This window comes from Crocuta crocuta, unplaced genomic scaffold (assembly GCF_008692635.1).
Source record: "Crocuta crocuta isolate KB4526 unplaced genomic scaffold, BGI_CrCroc_1.0 scaffold176, whole genome shotgun sequence".
NCBI classification, from domain to species: domain Eukaryota; kingdom Metazoa; phylum Chordata; class Mammalia; order Carnivora; family Hyaenidae; genus Crocuta; species Crocuta crocuta.
In genome coordinates, this window is record NW_027531905.1 from 10426667 (window position 1) to 10432666 (window position 6000).

At 39.6% G+C, this 6000-nt stretch overlaps 1 pseudogene; it reads right to left on the reverse strand.

Moving 5' to 3' along the window:
* Window positions 1–6000, reverse strand: part of LOC144240250 (pyridine nucleotide-disulfide oxidoreductase domain-containing protein 1-like) — a 29004-nt pseudogene that overhangs the window by 1325 nt on the left and 21679 nt on the right.

A 6000-nucleotide genomic window follows, 5' to 3' on the forward strand; every position in this document is an offset into this window, starting at 1 on the left:
GGCAAGAATAACCCTAATAACCAGTCTCCTCTTGCAGAGTAAGTTTATCAAACAAGAGATGACAAAGTATCACTGAAAAATGTGTCCCTTTTCCTAATCCTTATATTTTCAATCCTTAGATTAAGGCCTCCAGTGCAGTTAAACCTCAATGGTCACCAGACCAATAATACTAGTTGGTGTCCAGTCTCAGGAAATCTTACCAGATTGTAGCAACGCATGTTGGGAATTCATTTTAAATTCTTCCCTTACAACATCACTGATTTCTCCTCTACAATATTTTTACTGTATTTCTACGAAGTTTTGGGACTCCCTGATAAAACACTGGCCTTGGAAGTCAAAAGTATTTATTTTTTTAAATGTGGGGCTTGAACTCACAACCCTGAGATCAAGACCTTAGCTGAGACCAAGAGTTGGCTGCTTAACTGACTGAGCCACACAGGCGCCCAGGGAGTCAAGAGATTTAAATATCAACTGTTTTACATATTTAATTTTTATATTTTTATTTAATTAACTGATCCTTGATTTCTTCACCTAAAACTTAAGTGTATGCCACGTATTCAATGGCTATTTAGAGAAATAAGCTAACCTGAACAATTAGTTTTTTTATACTTCTCTGTGTGTGTGTAACTAATGTTCTTTTGTGTGCAAAAATCATACCACAATCACAGATACGACTTTCATTTCTGGTAGAAGTGATAATTTTTTTATTTTTTAATTCAGTCTCCTGTGTAAACAAGTAGGTGTGATGAAGTCATAGCCTCCCTATGGTAAGGGAGCAGAGTAAACACAGTACTAGAAAATGGCTAATAGAAGTGGCCTGCAGTATTATACTGCCTGGACCATTACCAAATGTATTCCAGCCTCAAAGTCCCATCAGTTTGTGTCTTGGACTATATATAACAAATTATTTAGTGTACTTATTGTTTCTGCAAATTAAGAGTCAAGTTCTATTAGATTAACTCAAGAGACACCTGTTTATTTTTGGATATTGCCTATAGCAGAATATGACACATATTAAGGATATAATTTATCCTGCAGGGTTTAAAATGTTAAAAAAAAAAAATCCCACAATCCCCAGCTCCTAATTGAGAGTTGATGACAAATATACCATAGGAGTGACATAGAATGACTGTAGAGGAAACTGGAAACAAGGTAGCACTTTAGACACAGGCTGAAAGCACTCTTACAATTGTGTGTTTTTACCTACAGCAGAGCTAACAAAATAATGAAGCTGCCTCATAAAATACATCTAGCTCTTCTGCTACTTCACACTCTGTGGTTGACCTGAAGGAGTAATATCCCTACCTGTGGAGCTGGTTCTTTTGTTGGTAACATCTACTGTGTCTCTGCTCCCCCTGGGACCACCTCACCTATGACCACGGTCTGAGGATCTTCCTCAAGGATCTGCTCTACCATTAGGAGGAGCAACACTGTGGGGGCAGGAGGAGTCTATATCCAGCTGGATGTGGGTGTTCAGCTGAGGAAGGCTGTTTACTGCAGGGAATTTCTTCAGTCATGATTCCACAGGGACAGAAGAGGGTCATCAGGACCCCATAGGGTCATCATTTATCTACATGGTTTATACCTCAGTATTATTTATTAATCTAGAGCTATGCTGTCCAGTCTGGCAGACACTAGACACATGCAGCTATTTAAACTTAAGTGCTCAAGAGATATTTAGTTAGTGACACCTGACTGGACACTGCAAAGTTTCAGAACATTTCTGTCCTCGCATAAAGTTCCACTGGACAGTGCTGATAAGTTTCTGAAAATGAAAGCGAAGTAACAGCCCATAATTCTTTTTAAGTTACGTGACATCCAGTCTGTTCTGTCACTATATAATAACTTATCAAAAGGGAAAAATTCTTCAACTGTCACAAAAAAAACCCCATGATAGCTTCTTACTTAAAGTAAAAAAGTTGGAAAGCCGGATATTTAGATTTCCTGGTAGCCACTCCTTTACCGTCAGATGGACTGATAAGACGTGACCACGAATGCTGGCTTACCTGCTGTCAGACTGGGCTGGGCTGCCAGGATGCAGTGCGGATGTCACCTGCTGCTGCATAGATATCAGAGACAGACATGTGCATGTGATCATACACTTTCAGGCCACCTTCTACGTCAAACTAAACAATGTTCCTTATGAGAATACATGGGAAGAGAAATGAGATGCCTTTGTCATTCTGAAGTAAAAGAACAAGTCACATTTTTATACCTCAGTATGCTGATCTTTAGTTTAGATAATTCAGCTGAATTTCCAGAGAATCGAAATCCTACTAGGACCATCTCAAAAAATTTTAGAGACTTTCAACATCAAGAACACTCAGTAACCATGACTACCCAACTCATAATTACAATATTACTCAGTTCTGTGGGCTACAAATGCTAAAAGGCAAAAAATACAATATAGTTTTTCTAAGACAATCACTGGTAAGAATCCACAGGTATCAGTCTCTTAGCAACCTTTAGACAAAATATGCACTATGTCCCATCAATGATGACACTATACGCAGATGTTAGCTGCTTAAGGACTTTGGGCAATAAGAAATACTGCAAATCCAAACATGAATATGATCTAAATTGTTTTCAGCTTCCTTAAGATAGTTTTACACTAGAACAATGAACAGTTATTTATGCTTGAGAATTAGAAATGTCATAAACATAAACAGTCACCTTTACATTTTGCCAGAGAAAAGGTTCTATATTTCGTATAACTCCTATAGCACTGACAAGGATATCACAGCCGTTTATCTTTTCATTGGTCCATTCCACGTATACAGGCCATACCTCTAAAACAAAACAAAAATGCAAAACAAACTTTATTCTCAAATGTAATCACCGCCAGCTGTCTATAGCATTATGTTATAATGCCTAGAACAAAGGAAGAGAAAGGCAAGAGAAGACTTTACAACAACACCCCTTGAAGGGCACCTGGTTGGCTCAGTCAGTAGACCATCTGCCTATTAATCTTGGGATGATGAGTTCGAGCCCTGCATTCAGTGTAAAGTTTGCTTAAGAAAAAAAAGACCCTAAATTTTCATAAGGCACATTTGCTAAAACAAATACAACACAATATTATCTTTGTTTTGGGTATAATTACAAAATATGGCATTATAAACATTTTTCCTTCAAAACTTAAACATAGAACTTCTAACAAAGTAAATTTAAATTGATAATCACTTTATAAATTCTTTAAAAATATTAATGTACTCCATTATTTAGGTTGCAAATCACATATTCCCAAAGTACAGTAATGAATGTGTGTATAATGTAAGTTATAACCTTCAACTCAGTCATTATATCTGGGATAGCGCATAATGGAAATAACAGAACATCAAGAACTAAAAAACAGAAAAATTATCACCCAAAACCAAACTGAAGTTGGTAGTAATAAAACATTCTAACAATTTTCTGGTTTATGGATCCTAAAACCTCCTATAATTTAGGAATTAACACTGTAAGTGGAATACTTTGATTCAAATATAGGAAAATCTAAGAAATATTCACATTCCTTTCCCATGACCCCACCTCAAACTGTTACCGGAGCACTGTCTGTATCACAGATTCTTAATACATAAGGATTTCCTTCACATATCAACTTTAGCTCCAGGACACAGAGTTTCTTATACACAAGCTGACTGCCATCTCCTGTTAAAATGCACTGTAAAAACAGGGCAATGAAGGGGAGAGGAGAAACATTTATACATGTGTACAGTTTCATTTTAAATAAAATTCATTAAAGCAAAAAAGACATACATTAAGGTTGCCTCTTGGTGGCACTCAATACTTTGTTATAAGCAATTGAAAATCAGAGTAAACCTGAGAACCCATTATCCAATCCAGGGATTCACCATGATTTTAGGGCTCTGAACCATTTTGGGAATCTGCTGAAAACTAGTCTTGCTCTCTTGGGAAAAAGGTACATTCATACCAGGTTTTGCATAAAACTTAGGGAATCTCATGATCTTCAGGAATGCATGTTGACCTCAGGTTAAAAACTAAATATTTGGAAATTTAAAAAAATTAATGTTTATTTATTTTTAAGAGGCAAAGCTACAGAGGGCGAGCAGAGAAGAGGCAGAGAGAGGGAGACACAGAATCCAAATGAAGCAGGTTCCAGGCTCTGAGCTGGAACACAGCTCCTGATGTGGGGCTCAAACTCACGAACTGCAAGATCATGACCTGAGTTGAGTCAGATGCTCAACCAACTGAGCCACTCAGGTACCCCAACATTTAGAAATTTTAAAATTGAGCATTCTGGGGGCGCCTGGTTGGCTCCGTTGGTTAAACAGCTGACCTCGGCTCAGGTTATGATCTTGTGATTCTTGAGTTTAAGCCCTGCATCAGGCTCTGTGCAGACAGCTCAGAGTCTGAAGCCTATTTCAGATTCTGTGTCTCCCACTCTCTCTGCACTCCCCAACTCGCACTGTGTGTCTCTCTGTCAAAAATAAAAATGTTAAAATTAAAACAAATAAATAAAATTGAGCATTCTGGTATAATACCTAGGGCAGACCTTAATGAGTATTTCTGATCTCAATGGGAGTTGCCAGAAGATCTAGTAATTCTAATCATATCATACCTTAATATCCGCTATGGGTACAGGGTAAGAAAGTGTGGTAGAAAAGGCTAGAATATACCTTCTTAGTCTAAAAACACTGGAAGTTCTAAAGCAGTATTTAGAGTCTTCTTAAGTACAAATAACAATCACTTTGCCAGTGAACATGCTCCTTGCAGATACTTTTATATAAGTGAAAAGTTTGTTAACCATAAATCCTAGCATATACTGTTTTAAGGTGATTTATATTAATTTTTTATCTTTATTTATTTTGAGAAAGAGAGAGAGTGCAAGCAGGGGAGGGGCAGAGAGAAAGGAAGAGAGAGAATCTCAAGCAGGCTCCACACTAATCCGAGGTGGGGCTCAATCCCCAAACCATGAGATCATAACCGGAGCTGAAACCAAGAGTAGGATGCTTAACTGACTAACGGTCACCCTTATATTAAATTGTTTTTAAATGTTTTATTTATTTCGGAGAGAGAGAGACACACAGTGAGAGCAGGGCAGGGTCAGAGAGAGAGGAAGACAGAATCTGAAGGAGGCTCCAGGCTCTGAACTGTCAGCACAGAGCCAGATGTGGGTCTCGAACCCATGAACTGTGAGATCATGACCTGAGCCGAAGTCGGATGCTTAACCAACTGAGCCACCCAGGCGCCCCAGACACCCTTATATTTTAATGACATCATTGAGTCTAAAAATACATATTCAAGATCCACTGTTTTTGTTCCTTAATACCAAATGAAAGCCTACATATAAGTAGTAGCCTTTAGAAAAGCACACACGCAAATTGGAAGGGCCAAGATTGGGGAGAATTAGGGGGATCCGTACTTTCCGCCCACATCTGTCAAACAAAGAAGGGCTGAAGCCAAAGGACTCTGAACCCCAAGAGTCTGGGAGTAAAGGAGACGGAGTCTGCTAGGAAGACAGCTTCAGAGGTGTGGGATTGGGAACTGGGAGAGATAAAAACGGGCTGGGACATGGAGGCGCAGAGGGGAAGGATCCCCTTCTGTGGAGAGACAAAGGGAAGAGAAAGAGTGGCTAGGAAAGTGTAAGACAGTAGCAGGACAAGAGAAAACCTCGGCCTGGCACAGAGAGGTATCCTATCATCCCATCTCTAACGACAGGGCTTTCAGAGAGAAATCCCATCTCTAACTGCGGAGCTTTTTTGGACTGGTTGCCCCTACCTGGCACTGGACAAAAGAAGTTCCCTCTAAGCTAGGCAGTACCCCAGGGGCGCAGTCGGCATCAGGAGGAACCAGTCCCCTGCTCTGAAGTGCCATGGTTCACAGAATACCATTTTGGGTGGCATCATTAATGCGCACAGAGTGAGAGCTTGGACCGTGGCTGGGCGTGGGGTATAGAAGAAGGCCCACCATGGCTGCACCCATGGCACACCCATGACAGAACCAAAGGAGTGATTTGGAACACCTGGTTCGAGGAGAGGA